General features: G+C 36.0%; 1 protein-coding gene across 4 annotated transcripts in view; it reads right to left on the bottom strand.

Annotated features, from left to right (window-relative positions):
• The window catches only part of TOX2 (TOX high mobility group box family member 2), a 264272-nt gene that overhangs the window by 128376 nt on the left and 113553 nt on the right, over positions 1-22343 (bottom strand). The window lies entirely within an intron of this gene.

Here is a 22343-nt window from a genome sequence, read left to right as displayed (position 1 = left end):
GATATCAAGCTATAGCAAAAGACAGTAAATTGTAGCCTTTTAAACTGCTTCCCAATTTCCTCTCCTGGTCTTTCCCCCATCCCCATTTTTTCCCAGAGCTGAAATCCTGTCAAATATAGTAGATAGCATAGGTCTATAATTTCTTATTATGTGTACAGCAATTTTATGAATTCAGTGGGGAATGAAATGCAATTTTGTCAGACTTGTCTGTGTTCATAATGACCAAGTCAAATTAATCATTGTGGAGAATAGTCCCGTGTCAGCCATTCAAGAGATTTTTTAATAGAATTTTTCTGATTCATGTCTTGCAGTACATCAGATCTGTAGTAGTGCACCACTTCTAAAAATCAGGGCAATTATAGCTTCTTGTTGGCTTGTCATTTTCCTAGAATAAAAATGTCCCTCCAAAAGTCACACTGTACATAATCCAAAATGAAAAACTAAACTTTTTGGTTAGGCTGGATATAGGATTTAATGTTTTTAGAGAGACTTATTTACAAGCAAGAAATAGCATATGGTGTTACAGGCAATTGTAGAAAAGGGATGCTTTGGCATAGCACATACCAATTTTATATAGGTGATGTCAATTCTTGCCTTTCATTGTTCCATAATAGTTAGGGGATGCCATAACACAATTTGCAACCACATATTTACAATTAAGTATTCAGAAAAATCCCACAAAAGTCTCAAGAGATACTTCAGGAAACCCTTGATTTCCAGCTTGCAATTACCACCAAAACAAATGTGCCACATTTATTGTATCCTGTGTATAACAGCAGTTATGCGGCTGAATTCCAGTAATCAAAGAATGAAAAATCTTGCTGTAATTCTCAACCAACATTTTCCATTTGTGTGTCTGATAAATATAAACATTAGAAGAACAAAGGGAGACCCAGTGGAACAGAATCATTAGAGATCACTACCTACAGCACATTTAAATTTCATATCTCAGAGCTTCTTGGCTTTTATTAGAAATAATGTTATTGGTCTCTTTGGTTGAACAAATAAAAAATAATTGTGAAGCTTTCTGTCTTTCTATATTGTATGCCACCTGTTGTGCCATGATCCCAATTTGTTTTAAAACAAAATCTCATATAATATTTAAAAGAGAAAAATATTTAAAATATTTAAAAGAGAAAAATATTTAAAAGGGAAAATGTCAGTTTAAAATCTTAAACCAGGATTCTACCATGGTGGTGCAGAGTTAGAATGCAGTACTGCAGGCTACTGCTGCTGTCTGATGGTTGCCAGCAGTTCGATTCTCACTGGCTGAAGGTTGAGTCAGCCATGCATCCTTCTGAGGTCGGTAAAATGGGATCCTCATTGTTGGGGGCAATATGCTGAATCTGTAAACTGCTTATAGAGGGCTGTAAAGCACTATGGAGCAGTATATAAGTGCTATTGCTATTGCTATTGCTAATAATGACCATTCTTTTAACACTACAGGTAAAAGTCACTGCTCCAGCATATTATGGTACAAACATTATTTGTGTAAAGGTTAGTTCACACCAGCATTTTACAGAAGTCACTCAAGTATTTGAATACTCAAGAAGTATTCAAATTCAGGGACTATTATACAAATAGACATGTTGTTGTTAGTTGCGAAGTCGTGTCCGACCCATCGCGACCCCATGGACAACATTCCTCCGGCCCTTCCTGTCCTCTACCATCCTCTGGAGTCCATTTAAACTCATGCCTATTGCTTCAGTGACTCCATCCAGCTACCTCGTTCTCTATCGTCCCCTTCTTCTTTTGCCCTCAATCTTCCCCAGCATTAGGCTCTTTTCCAGTGAGTCCTTCTTTCTCATTAGGCGGCCAAAGTATTTCAGTTTCATCTTCAGGATCTGGCCTTCTAAAGAGCAGTCAGGGTTGATCTCCTCTAGAACTGACTTGTTTGTTCGCCTTGCAGTCCAAGGGACTCGCAGGAGTCTTCTCCAGCACCAGAGTTCAAAGGCCTCAATTCTTTGGCGCTCTGCCTTTCTTATGGTCCAACCTTCACAGCCATACATTGCAACTGGGAAAACCATAGCCTTGACTATACGCACTTTTGTTGGCAGGGTGAACAAATAGACATTGGTGAGGCAAATTACACCAAAAAGTGTAGTATAACATTAAATGTAATATATAAGAGGTACACTAGATTACTATTAATATTTTGTCCAGACTCTTCACTAATAATCCTTTGCCAATTACTAGCATTCTATGGATTGTAAATTGAAGTCTTCTTGAAAAAGATTTATAAAATAAACCCCTCAAACCTTCAAAATGTATGAATACAGAAGAGTAATTGTCTGTGGAAACATTCACAATCTAAATAAATTGAAATGCCTTCAGCAAGCTTACAGATGAGTAGTCAAGAAGCTAATTCACCCTTTTGTGAAACATGTTCTAGAAGTGGGAGATGGGTGGGCACCTACAGTTTCTAAACATTATCAATAGCCCTATCCAGAATGTATCCAGAATTAAACTGGTCAGAAATATGCCCTAAAATAACTCCCCTATTTGTGGTATTTTACCATCTAGAGTTAATATCTACCAAGTCTTTAACAAACAGAAACTGAAGTTTAATCCAATTTTTGCAGTTGAATTTAAATTTACCGATAAAGAAATAATGGGAGACTCCTGGATTGGGGCTGAAAGGCAAGGGAGGCATTAATTAGGAGACAACAAAGGGAAAACCTTTGTCAGCCAGTAGTGGTGCACTCCTATCTACTGTCACCATCAAAACTTCTAAGAGTTCCTCAAAATTACAATGTGCACTTTTGAAGGGTGGGAAATCTATACAGAACAGACAAATCAGATCGTTTATTTAAATTTTTTTGGATTGAACTTCCACCAATATCCCAAACACTACCTAATTATTGGCTCAAGATTTCACAGTATCTTTGACTTTTGTTTAAAAAGGCAGAGAGTTCCAAGAACAATTATGCCTACATTATTATGAGATCCAGCTCCACATTCTGATGATCCCTCAAAACAGCAAAATGGATAAAAATAAAACCTGAGTCATCCTACAAATCAATGGCAAGATTGTCTGAGCTATAAGGACCAACTTCTGGAAATGATCAACAAAACACAATTAGAACTACTACAAAAATAGCTCTTCAAATTCAAATCCAGAATGACAACATGATTAATTGCATCAGTGAGATCCATCCACTAAAAGAACTATCAGTTACATATTCCCTTTATTCAATTTCTATTACATTTGCGCCAACGAAGTCCATTTCTATGTCCAAAATCAATTCACAACTCTCCCCCCCCACAAAAAACACCCAATATCAATAAGAAAAGCCTGTAGTTTTGTAGAGACCAACATTCAGAAGAGCACTCAAAAATATGAAAGTTATATGAGCTCTGATATTGAGAAATATGCCCCAGACTAGCTTCCCTATTTGTGGTATTTTATCTTCTAGAGTTAATATCTACCAAGTCTTTAACAAACGGAAACTGAAGTTTAATCTAAATTTAAATTTACCAACGAGGAAATTGAATTTAAATTTACCAACGAGGAAATAATGGGAGACTCCTGGATTGGGGCTGAAAGGCAAAAGCAGAGAAAATGTGCTCTGTCCCCTATTTGGATAAACCAGGTTAGCTTGATAGACCGGTCTCACCAGAAAAACACTTTTCAGTTAAAATTCAACAGATCTGCAGGGCATAGAAACCCTTTTAGATCTATAGCCTCTAAGGTTGAACATTTTCAATAGCAGTTCCTCCAACTTGTTTTCAGCAGGTTATGAGTCCAAGAAAATCTAAATTCTACCAGTCTGCAATTTTTAAAAATGCCCATATATAGATCAGTATCATTCTCGGTAACAAACTGAGTTAAGACTATGCCTTCTCATATGCTAGCAAACTCAATCCTCTTTAATCCCAATTTATTTATTTATTTTTGTCTCCAGCGAATCAGATACATTAATCCCATAGACAATTTATAACACTGGAAGATATTATTCCAAAGAAACAATAGCCTTTTCTCTAAGTCATCATGTCATGTACAGTTGAATTCATCCCAGTTTTGCAGCATTTATACCATTTGCAAAGCAAGTTCCTTTTTGTCTACCCAGAAACAGAAAAGACAATTTCAATCTTCCTGCACTCCATTTCCACTCTGCAGTACTGCTTTCCCTTCAACATTTGATGGTGCCTGATTAGCACACTGTAGTAGATCTCAAAGGAAACTTGCATAATGTGGCAGAATCTAGCACCTCCCCCAGGGTGCCCAGCTGCTGCAGAAGCAATTTCACAGCTCATCATCCATTATGAGATTAAAATAATTTTTTCCTCCCATGAAGTATTAATAAATTGTGCAGGCAGCTCAGAGTTAATGCCATTTACACAAATGGTAGTGAATCACCCACCTAGTTATTTCTTAATGGATTGTGTCTGTGCTGCTCTTCTTATCCTGTAATTTAAGAAACCAAATTTACAAACCAACACAGATTGGGTACTTGTTTATAAATATTTCCCTGCATTACCACAAGGTGGCTTTTATTGCAGAGGGACTGTGCTGGACAGGAGGAGCAGGCACAGAGAGATCCACAAACAGAGAATAGATGATTTAGCAGAGTCCTACAGTCAATAAATAAATCCATGGCACTTACTGTAGAACAACACCAACACATTCATGTCAATCGATACAAGAAAGGAAGTGCACTTATAAAATGAAGTCTAACTCCATGTTCACATCCCATACAGAATTCACTTACATTACCTTCTGGGGGCAAAACTCACTGAAGCAGCACTGATATAATAGAGAGTCCTTCAAACAGACCAGGACGCTCAACACAGAGTTGTTGCTAATAACCCGTGTTGTTGTATTATTCCACAGTGTCTGTATCTTTATACTTTGAACTTGCAACAGTCAGAAAGGCAGTCTCTAGTCAGAAAGAAAAAGATAGATCCTTTTAAAACACATTGGCTACCCTTGAAGCTGTTAAGGATCTCTTTTTTAAAAAATTGCTGTAAAAAAAATTAGGAATGTTTTGAAATTTTATAAAAAAGAAAAAGAGAAAAGGCTTTCATAACAGCACCGGTGGGACTCAACCACAGAATGTTAGGCAGAAAGTGAAGACAACAACATCAAGAAAATAAGATCCCAGCACTAAATGAAGAGAAATGTAACATCATTTAGTCTTTTCCAGAAATTGACTTTCTCATGGCCAGTTCATGCACTCAGCATTCTTTCACCCATTTCATTAAGTCCTGCTATGGATAAATGTTAAACTCAGCAATTTCATTCACTATACTAGAAAGAATTCAAAACTCACGATTGTGTAACAATATTACTAGGACCAACCAAAATGACAGAAAAAAATGTTTAGGCTATGTTCAGACTTTTATGGACAAAAACAATTATGGTCTTTACTTTCCTTTTTTTTTGAAAACAGATAAACAAGACCCTTCATACAGGAAAATACAATTATCACTGCATGTATTTCCATGTGGTTGGTATTTGCATTAATACCATGAATACATTAGAATGAGGGTTGTCTTAGCCATGTCATTTAAATTGCTCAGCAATATAGTTTCTTTTATTATGATCGCAGCTCCTATTGATCTCAAGTATAACATACAAATATAATATATGTCTGCCTATATACATATAGGCATATGCACTTTTTGTTGTACTGTTTTTATTCCTTTCTTTTTACTATTGTTTTATTTCCCATATTGTCTTCTGTTATGTTAAATCATAATATGCACTTAGGAAATAAAGGGAATGAGTGTTTTTCTCTTTCAAAGAGGGCTCTAAGTGTTTTGGGTACAAAGGAAAAAAATTGTATTGTATAATATATTTACCAATGATAGCTGAGTTGTAATAGACAAACACTCATTTTTACTTATTTATTTAAAACATTTATATAACTTCCCATCTTATAACAATCTCTTGAGAGGCTCACAATCAAAATTTTAAATAACATAAAAACCATCCAGAAGACAGCACTTGAAAAAGCTGTATTCTCAATTAGCATATATTTTACACTTGTATAGAGACTCACATCATAGGGTGCAGACAAACACAAATTAGTAGCTTTTCTTCAAACCATGGAAGGCATCATAGTGAAAATAGTGTTAATATATGTTTGTTACCTGCCACATTTTCTTCACTTTCAAAAGTAAATATTGGTATCTTACTTTCACTTTTCAGAGCTTTACCAATATGCAATTCTTAGTAGAAACATAAGGAAGAGTTTGAATAAATATCCCTGAACATTTACCAAATATATCACAAATTTGAGAAACTGCAAAGGATTTTGAATGTGAAAATGCTATAGACCTATTTTCCAATTCCCAGTAAAAATGGCACATTATTCCAGTCTGAATACTGGGAATTAAAGTCCTAATGCCTTTGCAAAACATTTAAATTGGAGAAGGCAAGTATGTATTTAGAATCCTAAAAATATGCCAAGAAATGCAGAAACAGAGAAAAACAAGACTGACCAACCTAAAAATGTTTTGACCAACCTAAAACTGAGATAAAAAGTGCACTTCAGAGCTTATATTGAACATTTTATTTACTTGTAAATATTTCCAGACTGCTCACTTATACACTCTATGCACTTATTATGCTGAAAGTAGTGTTAGTAAAGGAAAATATTTTTAGTGCAGGTTTGAGCTTGGTGTTCTCTGAGCTTGGTTGTTTTCTTGGAGATGTTTCATTACCCAAACTAGGTAACACCATCAGTGCTAGTATTGGGTGATCAAACATCTGCATGATGTAGTAAGTAGTGTATTAATTCATCCATCAAATTATGCAATTACTAGTAACCAGGATAACGTACAGTGCATTGTATATTTAAGCTACTAATACACAGGAACATTTAAATTTCAAAGCCACTCTCAGGATGTATTAAGTTTATGTAAATCTAGCTTGAACAAACTTTCTGTTAGAGAAATGCACCATGAGATGCATGCTGAAAATAAGATTGTGAAAGAAATTGAGTAAGATGAATTCTGAGTAATATAGATCAGTTTCTTGACTTTATATATTACAGTGTGGAAATATATCTAGAGCAGTGATTCCCACTGAAAAAGTTCAATCAACTTTTTCCTTTATGCAATGTAGTCCTTAAAATCTTTGGAAAATCATATTAGTCAGATGGCATCTACATGATTATTAAAAATAATCTCTCTCATTCTTCACTTCCATCCCTTTCTCTCTCTCCTGTTATTTTTGTACCTACACCAAAGACCATCTGCAATATCATACAGACTACCAAAACAACAATCCTGCCACTATAGTTGGGGATTGCTGCTAATATACATACATTGCTTATTATTTGCAATTTTATTTCAGGAGTCTAAATATATATTTTTCTACAGGCTTATTTTTTCAGATATGTTATTTAATTGCTCTGTTGGCATTTTTCCACCTACTCAGATGCAAAAACATCCTTTTATTTTTGGAATTTCCATAAGATTTGTTTACAAGGCTATGTATTTATGCAAAAAATACCTTCACATGTACTGAAATATAAATTAAAATTGGCATTCAGATAAACAAAATATTCCAAATATTTTGACAAAATAAGCATGATTTTCACCTCTCAAGAATGTTCCTGACTGCCAAGAATATAGTTCTTCTGTTTCTTATGTTCCTCAAATGTCATACCTCTGACATTGGATGGTAACCAGTGCAGAAGTTTTAAGGCAACATAAAAATAATTGAAATGAGGAGCAAGAGTAGCTATCAATGCCCCACTACAGAAATTATATGAGGTCCTTTGAATGTACATATTTGTTCATTTGTTTACTACTTATCAGCTGCTTCAACTGAAACAATCTCCAAGTGAGATACACACTCCATCCATAACAAGGGCTAAAACAATGCATTAACAATACTTAATCATTAATAAACCTTTTGCATCAATAAAATTATATACCACAGGAAACTGCAGAATAGCAATATCCACTTTAGTCCCTATAGGTTTCCTGGAACAACTAAGTCTTAATTATCTTCCCAAATTCCCAAAGGGTGAGAGCCGCTATATCTTCTTTAGAATCTTTTTTAAAAAGGCTTTTATATACGTATAAATTATTTCTGCATATAGGGTAACAAGGAAAAGCTGTCAGTTTTCCCATCCTGCAATAGTTCTCTCATTAACTGCACACTGTCCCAAGTTTTTGAGAGGACTATATGAGAAATATAGACAGCTGTAGAATACTAGGATGGGCAAGCACTATTTCTACCCATGTAAATGTATGGAAGGTTATGTCTGGCTCGCCAAATCATAACTTTTGTTGAAAGATAAATGTATCTTATATGAGAGTTTAGATCTATGTAGTTTCTTTTAGACACGTCCAAAGAAGCAGCTGTAGCTTTTCTCAGAATGAAATAATTATCTCTCCCACTCTTTCCCTTTCTGATCCAAAATAGTAAAAAACAGAGAAAGTCTGTGTTAAGTTAAGTCTTTCATGTGTGAATTATTAAGCTTACTATTATGGATGGATGACAGAATTAGAACAGAAATGAATCTGTTAGGCTGTCATTAGTTTTAACTGTTTAACTCTCTCTTACTCACACTTTCGTTTGCTCTCAGAAAAAGGAACAAACAGAAAAGAAAAAAGAATACACATACACTTCCTTCTTTTAGCAAGCCCTGTCAGATAAGTATCACCCTCCTTTTTGTATAATGAGGGACAGGATTTATCATTGCTATAGGAGCAAAAGTAAACATAGCACAGCTGTGCCTCCCAAATGGCTAGCCGAAAGCTTTACATTATTCACAAAGAAACACCTCATGCTAAATTTAATTACCATTTACAAAATCAAGATGAGCCCACATTGCTCTCACACACAAAGTGCTTTTGGAGTCTTGTCAGCAGCAGCCCTGCACACAGAGCATAATCCTATCTCCATGCTACACACACACACACACAGAGAGAGAGAGAGAGAGAGAGAGAGAGAGAGAGAGAGACAGAGCTGCAGGGAAAATGTTCAATCTTTAATCATGGCACAAAGCTATGCTTTTGTTTATAAGCCATTTGAAATTCTTTAAATAAAGTCTAATAGTTCTTCCCCCACCCTCTTTTTCCTCCCCAGCTTCAACCATTCTATAAACTTTCAGGGATATCTTTATTGTTATTTCTAATTTTGGAGAAAAGTAACATTTCCTGAGATTCAATTTCACTCATAATTGTTGGAAGGAAACTAAATTGTCCACTGTAAACAGTCTGTGTATTGTGTAAAATGAATCTTTATTATAGCCCAATGGGAATTCTAATAAATTTTCCAGTTCAAGTTCTTCCTTTATTCTCTTTTTTAAAAAAAGAATGTAAGCTTCTTTTTCTTACAGGGCTATTAAATTAACATCAATTCAAACGTTCTGCAGAAGAGATCTGAAATCTCTCCATACATAATATTACATATACAGATAGTTGTATTTTAACAAACAATTGCAACCATTCTATCACCACTATCATCATTCTTTTTTCTCCTTTCTTTTCTGGAAATTAGAACGGTTTTTTCCATTTGCTTGAGTGCATGCTTAAAGTCAATGACAAAAAATACCTCATTAGTTTAGTCTGACAAATGCAATACTGTTCAGTTCCTCCCCCCACTCTTCATTTATTCTATTGCTACAAAATGGAAGCTAGCTTTCATCAGGCTAGAATTAATAGTACAACCTCCGATCCTTTTTAATTTCATGGATATTATATTTAAGTAAAAATTTAAGAATCATTTCCAAGTAATACCATTATTAAAAATAGTATTATTTGTAAACTGTTATGTTTGAACATTTAATACAAAATGCTTGCAGAAACTTCTTTTTCTCACTGATACTCTGTAATCTTCATAGTAATTAGATCCATTGGCTCCCTAACAAAAGAAGCAGAAAAAGACAATGTAATATGAATTTCACTCTCTTTGCCCAGATTTTAAGTAAGAAAAACCTAAGCTAGAGTTTTGCTTTTCTATCAACAATACAAGGTTCTTTGATGACTGGCAAAAGTTTAGAGTGTAAATCCAATTGTGTACTTAAAAAAAAAAGAGGGAGCAACATTGCTAACAACTGTACAGCAGGATTTTTCAAACTGTGGTTCATGGAACCCCAAGGTTATATGAAAACTTGATGGCTTTCTATATGGGACTACGGGAGGCAAGGAGAAGAAAGTTCATTCAAATGTAGAGGGCATTCATAGCAATTTTTGAGGTATAGTTGAAAAGGTGGGGGTTGTTCTTGCGCAAAATAAAAATGCATGGATACCGAAACTGGAAGCAAAATTATCAATTGTTTTAGCAACAGCAATAGCATCTAGACTTATATACAGCTTCACAGTGCTTTGCAGCCCTCTCTAAGCAGTTTACAGAGTCAGCATTTTCCTTACAAATCTGCTGTCTGTACAGAATCAGTTCTTAATATGGAACCCACAATATTACTTTCCAATGTCTAAAAAGTTAAAATGCTAGAAACTTATTTCTCCCAAATCTATTCTTCACTCATAATTAAAGCTCACAAAGATACTTTTCTAGGAGATGGGGAATGGATGCAAACAAGAATATTAGAACTGCATTCTCTTAGTCAATTTTCTTTGCTAAGTCTTCTTCCTGTTTGCACAGGCCTCCATCCAAACACTAAAGTGGACAATAAGGCTTTCCTGTTTGAAGCAAACGGCTCCCAAGTAACCTCTTACAGACTAAGTATCCTGTTGTGAAGAAGGTATAAATATAAATGTTTCAGTGAGGAGGTCTTAAAAGAAGTGAGGAAACTATTGAGATGTGGTAGGGTTAAAGAAAATTCAAATATATATTTTATGGCATTTTATTTCAAAATAAAAATTTAAAAATACAAGTTAAAAAAGTGGGAGAGAGAAGAGAGCACCTCACATAACAAGAGTGTAAAGAAATAAACTGACTGCTTACAGTACTTGATATATTGTTAAGGTGCCTAAGGAGATATCTAACATAAAGTAGCATAAGGAGAAGCTCACAGAACACGATTAAATGGGGTATATTTATTTATTTATTTATTATTTAAATTTATATACCGCCCTATCTCCCAAAGGACTCAGGGCGGTTCACAGGCATATAAAACATCGATACACAAAATTAAAATAATCTTTAAAAAACTTATTCCAATGCCCTATCATTAAAAATAGAAATATAAATATTAAAATCAATTTAAAACCCCTATAAAATTTAAAATCTAAGCCAGTCCTGCACAGATGAATAAATGTGTCTTGAGCTCGCGACGGAAGGTACGAAGGTCCGGAAGTTGACGGAGTCCTGGGGAGCTCGTTCCAGAGGCGGAGCCCCACAGAAAGCCCTTCCTGGGCGTGGCCAGACGACACTGCCTAGCTGACGGCACCCTGAGGAGTCCCTCCCTGTGAGAGCGCACGGGTCGGTGAGAGGTATCTGGTCGCAGTAGGCGGTCCCGTAGATAACCCGGCCCTATGCCATGGAGCGCTTTAAAGGTGGTCACCAAAACCTTGAAGCGCACCCGGAAGGCCACAGGTAGCCAGTGCAGCCTGCGCAGGATGGGTGTTATGCGGGAGCCACGAGGGGCTCCATCTATCACCCGCGCAGCCGCATTCTGGACTAACTGTAGCCTCCGGATGCCCTTCAAGGGGAGCCCCATGTAGAGAGCGTTGCAGTAATCCAGTAATTTTATAATTATATGTTATATAATCCCAAATATACAGATTTAAACATGATAACAGCCAATTTAATATGATTGTTAAAGTAATAGATTAAGAGTGGAGGAACACAGATCTTGTCTTCCCTTAGGCATGGAAGACAGCAGGATGTTCTTGGGCAAGTCACTTCCTCTCGACCCAAATTAGCATCCGCAATAAACCAGATTAAAACCCAAATTGCATCATGTTTTAATAAGCTTTACTATAAGTACTGGTAAGTGCAAGTAGACACTGCAACTAGCAGGAGAAATGCTAAATAGAAGAACAATAAGTCTAACTAAGGTGCCAACATGAAACAACAGCAATGATTAACACAACTATTTATCAGAATTACCTCAGAAATCTCATTATGTATCTGTTTCTTGACAACTTCTTGCAACAAGAGTGTACACAACAGACTTTGGGAACTATAAGGAAAAAAACCCTAATTGGTATAAATAGCAAGGAGATAAAAATAATTAGCTGTGTATTAAGCATATTTTAAGCATGACGTATGTTCTTCCTGAAAATGATCAATTCTCAGCTGTAATGATCAAAGTAGAATGCAAAAATCTTGGGGCCACTGATCATCAATTTCTGTAAATGAAAGTTTGGAAATTGTCATGTGTGGTTTTTTTAATATCCTGTATGCATTCACATACAACACACACTACTGAATTTTATAAAGAAATGCAAACATAAACAAAGAAGTAAAAGACATAAACTAATAGTCACAATATTATTCATAAATAAGAAGCTTAGAAATCTTTATTTAAAAATTCAGATTATTTGGCAATAAATTGAGAAAAACTATTCCACATGCTGAGTCATTCTATGAAATTTTGTTGAAATTCATTTTCATTAGATTAATATCTTTTTTCTCCTAGACAACGGCATTTCTATTAAACAAAACACATATTACCTTCCATCAAATTTCCCACTAATCTGTAGCATGATTTCCCCCAAATATTTTACTCTGAATTTGTGGCCAATTGGTTTTTTCATTTTTGCCATGTAAATTTTTGGAAAATTTGACTGTGATAAAATCTTATCTTTGATTAATAACCTGTATTCTGTATGTCTTCATTGCTTTAAATTAGCCATTAAGTTAAGTGTGACTATAAATAGGAGTCCTCACCCTTTTAACTTGCTTCAGTTTTTCCTAGTACTGAGAGCGTCTTAAAATACAGTTACATTTCTGAGACAAAGATTTTTGTTGATCATAGTCAATCAAAATTTGTGGACCCTGATATTTAATTTAAACAAGTTCCTTTAATGTTTGAAGAAATTGAAATTGAGGCGACCAAATATAATAGTGATTGCTATGATTTGATTCCAGCAGGAAGTTTTGCCTTGCTCTAATCTCTCTGTGTTATAGACTATTTCCTCCAACTCCCCCCACAACACACACAATCCCTCTTATTACTCATATGTGATTTCCTATCTAATCCATGAAGATTGTCCAATTGTTGTTTAAGACATTCATAAATAGGTAGTTCTTGTTTAGTGACCAGAAATCACCCTGGCCATTCAATGATTAGTCTAAGTAGTCATTGTGTTTAAAGCTTTCCTTTGCTTTACAGTTCTGTGAAAATTGTAACTATGAAGATTGGCCATAAAGTTACTGTATATGACCAATGGCAGGTTCAAATGCATCATCAGTCTGGAATCCCTACACTCCCAAAAGACACCTATGACCAGCCCCACTTTTGAAGTCTGTTGACTCTTATCTGGTGCTGATTCACACTGACCGTTAGTAATTCAGATTCTTGTGTATAGGTTGCATAGAATAAACTTGCAATGCTTTTGAACTCTATCCTATCTCCTGGTTTCTTGTGCATGACAGTTACATTTTTATCATCTTCGTATTTGCAGATGGTCATTAAACAAGGAAGTGGGTTTTGTGCAAAATTCAACTTTCTCGAACCATCTATACCAGAGGTTTCCAACCCCCAGGCTGCAGAAGTGGCAGGTGAGTGCACAGGTTGGGTGCATGTGCCTGCCAGTTGTGCAAATGGAGCTGTGCATCCACACTTGTCCCCCGCTCACATCGAACCATCCCCCCCCCGCTGGTCTGCAAAGCTGTAAAGGTTGGGGAACTCTGATCTATACCCCAAAACAACTTTAAGCATCATCTTTCTGTTTTCTTACTCTCCCAAACTATGTTATTTTACTGCATCATAGTAAACACGGGAGACACAGACCTATTCATTTAGGCTCCATCAACCATCATGGTAAAACAAAGACTAGTACTGAGACATCCATGTTTTTACTACTAAGATTTTCATTACTTTCAAACTAAATCATAATAATGTCTTCCTGGCTCAGTGCTTTAAAAAATCTTTTGTCAGACAGCAGCTCATGCAAAATTCAGCTGCCCAGATCTTCCCTTGCACTCACATTCAGCTCAATATTACTCTTTTTTTTTTTTTATTGAAAGAGTTTTAAAAAAAACAAAAACATTTTCCCCCTTTTTTCCCCCTCCCTCCCAAAAAAAAAAAAACAAAACATCCCCCTCCCTCCCCCACCCCCGGCTTCCCGGGTCAATCACAAGGTAAAGTCCAATCCAAATAACCACATCCAAAGCTTTTCGTCTCCCAACCCCCTCCCCATTACATAAAATAACTTTCTAATTATTCAAAGGCAATCTGATATTTCTTAATCTGATATCTGTTTTGTAGATAATCAATCCATTTTTTCCATTCAATTAAATATCTTTCCTGCGTATTGTCTTTTAAAAGCGCTGAGATTTTAGCCATCTCAGCCAAATTAATAACTTTCAATATCCATTCTTCTATTGTAGGTATCTCTTCTTTCTTCCAGTATTGTCCAATCAACAGTCTTGCTGCTGTTATTAAGTTCAAAATCAGTTTAGTCTCAATCCCTGTACAATCCATTATAATTCCCAAAAGGAAAAATTGTGGCAGGAACTTTATCTTCTTCTTCAGTACATTTTGAATAATCCACCAAATTCTTATCCAAAAGACCTTAATTTTCTTGCAAGTCCACCAAATATGAAAATATGTAGCATCATCACAATCACACCTCCAACATTTCGCTTGGATATTAGGATACATACATGATAATTTTTTGGGATCTAAATGCCATCTATAAAACATCTTATAAAAATTTTCCTTAAATTCTGTGCTTGTGTAAACTTAACATTTCTAACCCAAATTTTCTCCCATGTTTCCAACATTATTGGTTCCTGAATATTCTGTGCCCATTTTATCATACAATCCTTTACCAAATCCTTTTCCGAATCTATTTCAAGCAACACATTATACAATCTCTTTATATGCTCCTGGGTCTGATTTCTAATTTGCTTTATTAAATTTTCCTCCTTTGCATTATACCAATTTTTGATCTTCTTTCCATCTAGCACTTATTTGCCCATATTGAAACCAAGTATAATTCCTCCCTTCTTCATTTAATACCTGTAATGATTTTAATTGCAATCTACCTCCTTCAGCATACAAAAGTTCTTTATATGTAATCATTTCCTGTTTCTGTTCTATATTTATATTCTCTATTGCATGTCTAGGGCTCGCCCATATAGGAATCTTATAATCTAATTTATAGGAATATTTATTCCAGACCAAAAGAGCACTTCTCAACACATGATTCTTAAAAGCCCTATCCACTTTTTCCATAAAATAAGTACGCATGCCATCCATATAACAAGTCATAACCTTCTATATTCAAAATTCTTTCCTCTGTTAAGTTAAACCAGTCACTTATTACTGAAAGGGTTACTGCTTCATAATATAGTTTAAAATTAGGCATTCTTAAACCACCTCTTTCCCGTGAATCCTGTATTATTTTCATTTTAACCTCGCCTTTTACCCTGCCATATAAATTTATTAATCCCACTCTGCCAATCTTCCAAATTTTTATCCTTTTTAATTATAGGTATCATCTGGAACAGAAACAAAAATCTAGGTAACACATTCATTTTAATAGCCGCAATCCTTCCCAATAGGGATAACTGCAATTTCTTCCAGCCATTCATATCATTCTGAACTTTTTGCCATAGCAAGTCATAATTATTCTTATAAAGTTTCTTGTTCGATGAGCTAATATAGACCGTAAATATTTAACCTTTTTTACTACCTCAAATCCTGTCATTTCCTCTAGTTTTTGTTTCTGTTGTATAGACATATTTTTAATTATCACTTTTGTTTTTTTCTGATTTATTTTAAATCCTGATACCTTTCCATATTTATCAATTACTTCCAACAAAAATCTACTTGAATTTATAGGATTCATTAACGTAACCACTACATCATCTGCAAAAGCTCTAACTTTGTACTCATATTGTCTAATCTTAATTCCCTCTATTTTCATTAATTCGTATTTTATCTAATAATGGTTCCAGAGTCAAAACAAACAATAATGGTGATAAGGGACATCCCTGTCTTGTTCCTTTCGCAATCTTAATAACTTCTGTCAAACTACCATTTACTATAATCTGTGCTGTTTGCTCTCCATAAATCGCTTTAATTATTCTAATAAAACAGTCTCCAAATTGCATTTTCTCTATTAATTTAAATAAAAAATCCCAATGCAATCGATCAAAGGCTTTCTCTGCATCCAAAAAATAAGTGCGCTGAAGTATTCTTCTTTTCCAAATATTCCAATATATTAATAATCTGTCTAACATTATTCCTCATCTGCCTCCCTTTTATAAAACCAGATTGATCAGTATGAATTCTTTGTTGTAAAACTAACATTAATCTATTTGCTATTATTTTTACAAAAATCTTATAATCATTATTTAAAAGTGAAATCGGCCTATAGTTACCAGGTTTAGAGCAGTCTTGCTCCTCTTTGGTATCAGTGAAATAAAAGATGTTTTCCATGACGGGGTATCCCCACTCCTAATTGTATCTGATTAAATAAGTGGGCCTAATATTTCATCCTGTTTTTTTATAATAAGTTGCTGTAAGACCATCTGTACCAGGGGTTTTCCCCATTTTTAATTGTTTAATTGCCTCCACTATTTCTCCAGTAGCTATCGGCCGGTTCAGCTCCTCCCTCTGTTCTAATGTTAGAATATTCACCTTATAATCTTTCAAATAATCATAAATGTCCCTATCAATATTTTGTCTTTTGCATATAGTGCAGTATAAAATTCTGAGAATGCCTTTTAATTTTATCCTGTTGATATCTCTTTACCTTTATATTCTATTTTTTGTATGACACGTGCTTTCTGTTTCTTCCTTAAATTATATGCCAACCATCTCCCAGGTTTATTTGCATTACAAAAAGTATTATGTTTAGCATATTGTATATTCGTTGCCACCTGGTCTGCCATTAACATATTAAATTGACTCTGTAATATTTTTATAGCCTCTTTAAGTTTATGATCTTGTGGGTTTTGAATTAATAACTGTTGCTTCCTTTGAATTTCTTCTTCCAAATATCTACGCTGCTTTTGTTTATTATTCCTTTGCCTGTTGTCCAAATAAATCAATATCCCTCTAATAAACGCTTTGCTCGCTTCCCACACAGTTCCTATAGGTGTCCCTTTGTACATATTAAAATCAAAAAATTCTTTTAACTGTTTCTTACAATAAGTTACATTATCCTCATATCTAAACAGATTTTCATTCAACCTCCATGTTCTACCACCTTTTTTCCCTTGTAATAATTCCATCCATACTGGGCTATGGTCAGTTAAACACCTCGAAATATCTTCGTTTTCTTCACCCTAGAAAGCAAGTCATTAGAAATTAAAATAAAATCAATGCGTGAAAAAGATTGATGCCTATCAGAAAAAAAAGTAAAATCTCTCTCATCTGGATTCCGTAACCTCCATATATCTCTAAACTCAAAGTCTTCCATCATTTCAAAAAAAGATTTTGGTAATTTTGCATGTATAGGTATCTTCTTGGAGGAAGTTCTCTTATCCCTTCTTGTATCAATTACTCCATTCCAGTCTCCTAATAAAATAAACGAACTATAATCCCAGAGGGTCAACCTCTCATGTAACATTTTGTAAAACTTTTCTTGTTGCTGATTAGGTGCGTAAATACCTATCAACAAAGTCTTTTGCATCTATCACCAGTTCAATAGCAATAAATCTTCCTTGAATATCTGCCTCAATTAAGCTTAGCTGGTATATCCTTCCTGATATATACAACAATTCCATGCTTCTTTTCCAAAGCTGATGCAACAAAATGGTTACCCAATTTTGAATTAATTAAATATTTTTGGTCTGATAATTTTATATGTGTCTCTTGCAAACAAATCACATCATTTTTAATTGTTTCAAGTAGTGAAATATTTTCCTTCTTTTCTGAGCTGAATTCAAGCCATTAACATTCCATGACAAGATTCTATTTGCCATTACTGGCCTCCTGAAGCTTTGAAGCAGACAACGGAAGCTCCTCCTCCGGTATCTTCCGTCTAGCTCCTCCACAGCTTCCATAATGGGATCCTGACTTTTACTTTGAGACTGTTGCTCTTCTTTACGCTTAAGGGCTCCTCTTGTCACCCTTTGCTCTTGTGGTTCCTCTAATACTGGCAGCAATAAAGGCTCTTGGGTCACCACGCCTTCCTGAGGCTCCTGGAGGTTTTCTTTCACCTCTTATTTCACTTTCAAAACTGTAGAAAGAAAATCCTTTGCCTTTAAAACAGTGTCAATTCTATATCTCCTTCCTTGATAGAATAGTGTCAGTCCAACTGGCACCTCCCATCTGAATTGAATCTGATGTTTTTTAAGTTCTTGTGTAAAAAGCAAATTCTTCCTGTCTCTTAACATCTTTGAAGGAATCTCTTTCAACACCTTCAACTCCTGTTCTCCAATTTTTAAAGTTGTCTGATATGAAACTTGCAGAATTTGATTTCTCATAGTCCTTTTCACAAAATAAACCACAATGTCCCGAGGAAGCTTTCTCTGTCTTGCAATCCAAGAATTAACTCTATATATTTTATCAATTTGGTAAGCTACCTCTTGGGGTCCGCTTCAATAAATTCAGCCAATGCTTCTGATATAATTTTTCTTAAGTCTTCTCACGCTCTTCTCGCATACCACGAATTCTAAGAGCTCCTTCCATAAGTTTATATTGTAATATCACAACCTGATCTTCATTTTGATCCACTTTTTTCTGAACACCTTTCATTTCATCTTCTAAATACTTATTTGACTGAGAGATCTGTTGCATTTCCACTTCCAATCCTTCAATTTTTTTACTCAGTCCTTGAACTGCCATAAGAATATCTTCTCTTATTTTTGCATTAAAATTCTCCATCATCTCTTTTTGCCTATCTTCAGAAAGTTTTAATTGTTCTTTCAATATTTCCTCAAGACTTGGTTCAGATCCCCTTCTTCCAGAAGGCTTTAAAGGTTTAGCTGCCATTCTGTCTTCAAAAGAATCAGGAATTCAAACTTAATAACTCTCCTTCCCTCCTTTCAGTATAAAAAAAACTCCATTTGTAACAATCCACAAGTAACGCTGCTTCATCGTACTAAAAAATTTTACTTTCACTTTTAGACGCCATTTTAAAAGTCAATTAATCAAAGACAAAGAAAGGTTTCAAATTTCAAAAAGGGAGTCGGTACTTGCCGTGCTGATTCTACATCAAAGTTCGAACGCTTGTGAAATTCCCGTCTGCTTGGAATATCAATCAATTTAATAAGTTCTCTAGAGCAGAAGCAACATTCCTCTCCTTTTCCCTGATAAAAACAGGGGCGTGCTGAAGTTGGAAGGAGTGGAATTCGGTGGGGTCATAAATCCAGGAAAATTCGCTCTTAAGAGCAAACCCCCTGTCAGACCTGCCACTCTTCCACAATTCTGATAATCTCTTTCACCCAGAGATTATGCTAAGCTCAGTGAACAGTGATTTATTTTCTGTTTCACTGACTTTTACAATCTTCTAACACGGAGTGCTCTGTTTGAGCACCCAGCAGGAGGGTGACGTCACTGGAGCCTCAGCTCAATATTACTCTTGTTCGAGGGTAAAATGATATATGGTGAGCCTGTATTCCATTACACTGAATATAACATTATAGTGATTATTTCAAAATGGCACATGAGAGTACTACCATGCATCATGCTGGAGAAGGTGTTTAATATTAATCACTATATTCTTTATAGTCCCTTGATGCAGTACTTCCTTGTATTTATTCTTCCAATGTTGCATATTCCATCTATCTATCTATCTATCTATCTATCTATCTATCTATCTATCTATCTATCTATCTATCTATCTATCTATCTATCTATCAATATAATTAATATAATATTATATTATAATCTAATCTAATCTAATCTATCATCTCTTCTCTCTTTCACACACTCTCAGAGACTAAAGAGTTATTTAAGAAAAACTATGATCAATAACAGGATAACTTCATATATAAGTATAACTGAAAGAAGGCAGAACTGCTCACCCATCTTTCTCTTTGGCACTTCCAAATTTAGGCTTCATTTTGCAGTAAATTTAGTTTTTTATAAATATTAATATTAATTGAAAGCACTTAAAACCTTATTTTCTATCCTTTCCATAATCTATAAAATTAAAAGAGACTAGACAGTTTTGCAGATGGTCATCATAATATAAATAGGTTCAAGCCTATTTAATCATTACAGTATTTATTTCTCATCTTTCCCCCACAAAGCTCAAGGCAAATATATAAATACATTGGACTTAAAAGTTAAATACTAGCTCAAAATTATCCAATGAGATTACCTGATCCTACGTGGAACGCATTTCCACCTGCTTTGACGTTCTGGGTCAGCTTATTATGTTGATGTGCACAATAACACATTCATTGTCTCAAATACAATGGGCCGGTTTAGCTCACGCTGGTAAAGCCTGTTATTAAGAACACAGTAGCCTGCAATTACTGCAGGTTCGAGCCTGGCCCAAGGTTGACTCAGCCTTCCATCCTTTATAAGGTAGGTAAAATGAGGACCCAGATTGTTGGGGGGGCAATAAGTTGACTTTGTAAAAATATACAAATAGAATGAGACTATTGCCTTATACACTGTAAGCCGCCCTGAGTCTTCGGAGAAGGGCGGGGTATAAATGTAAACAAAAAAAAAAAAATACACTTTCTCATATTGTTTCATTGCCTTATTTTACAATCTTTTTTAGAGAAGGCTTCCTTTCTCCCCTATATTTATTGATTTTCTTTTCCTTGGTAAAATCGCCAACTGTTGGATTCTTGCAATTAGTCCTTTTATATTTCCCTGAGAAATGGGATCCACTTTCCTTCAAAATTAGGCAAATAATTCTCTAATCCAGGAAAATTGGATTCAATTCCCTCCAAAATCAGCTCTCGGGAGCTACTTATGATTCTTCTCCATATTATTTATTTATTATTTATTTATTTATTAGATTTGTATACTGTCCTTCTCCCGAAGGACTCAGGGTGGTTAACAGCCAGTTAAAAGACACATATAATACAAATTTAAAAACAATATAAAAACTAATTCAATTAATGGCCAAAAAACTAAAATAAAAATAAAAACCCCATTAAAAACTGCAGTTAGGCTAGCCCTACACGATGGAACAAGAAAGTCTTCAGCTCACGGCGAAAGGTCCAGAGGTCAGGGAGTTGATGAAGCCCTGGAGGCAACTCATTCCAGAGGGCAGGAGCCCCCACAGAGAAGGCCCTCCCCCTGGGGGCCGCCAGTCGACATTGTTTGACCGACGGCACCCTGAGGAGGCCCTCCCTGTGGGAGCGCACAGGTCGATGGGAGGTTATTGGTGGCAGTAGGCGGTCCCTTAAGTAACCCGGTCCTATGCCATGGAGCACTTTAAAGGTGGTGACCAACACCTTGAATTGCACCCGAAAGACCACCGGAAGCCAGTGCAGATCGCGCAGGAGAGGTGTCACATGGTAACCACGAGGCGCTCCCTCTATCACCTGCGCGGCCGCATTCTGGATCAGTTGGAGCTTCCGGGTGCCCTTCAAGGGGAGCCCCATGTAGAGAGCATTGCAGTAGTCCAGGCGGAACGTAACGAGGGCATGGGTGACTGTGCAGAGGGAAACCCGGTCTAGAAAGGGACGCAACTGGCAGATCAGGCAGACCTGATAAAAAGCCCCCCTGGCGACGGCTGTCAAATGATCTTCTAGAGACAGCCGTGCATCCAGGAGGATGCCTAAATTGCGAACCCTCTCCGCGGGGGCCAACGACTCGCCCCCAACAGTCAGCAATGGAGTCAGCTGACTGTACCGGGAAGCCGGCATCCACAGCCACTTGGTCTTGGAAGGGTTGAGTTGGAGCCTGTTTCTCCCCATCCAGACCCGTACAGCTTCCAGACACCGGGACATCACTTCGACGGCCTCGTTGGGGTGGTTAGGGGTGGAGATGTACAGCTGGGTGTCATCTGCGTATAGATGACATCGCACCCCAAAACCATGGATGATCTTGCCCAGTGGCTTCATATAGATGTTGAACAGAAGCGGCGAGAGAACCGACCCCTGTGGCACCCCACACAAGAGGCGCCTCGGGGCCAATCTCTGCCCCCCTACCAACACCGTCTGCGACTGGTCAGAGAGATAGGAGGAGAACCATTGATAAACGGTGCCCCCCACTCCAAGCCCTCCATATGACTGGTTGTGTTAATTAATGGTATAAGAGTTAAGAGTTGACATTTGCACATTTGTCAGAACAAATTGCTAATTGTATGTTGATCAGGGTGGATAAAAATCAACAATTTTTTGAAAATAAATTAAAAAACCTAATTTTTTAATTTAAATTGGA

This window comes from Ahaetulla prasina, chromosome 3, assembly GCF_028640845.1.
Source record: "Ahaetulla prasina isolate Xishuangbanna chromosome 3, ASM2864084v1, whole genome shotgun sequence".
NCBI classification, from domain to species: Eukaryota; Metazoa; Chordata; class Lepidosauria; order Squamata; family Colubridae; genus Ahaetulla; species Ahaetulla prasina.
This window is presented reverse-complemented; position numbering and strand designations above follow the sequence as displayed.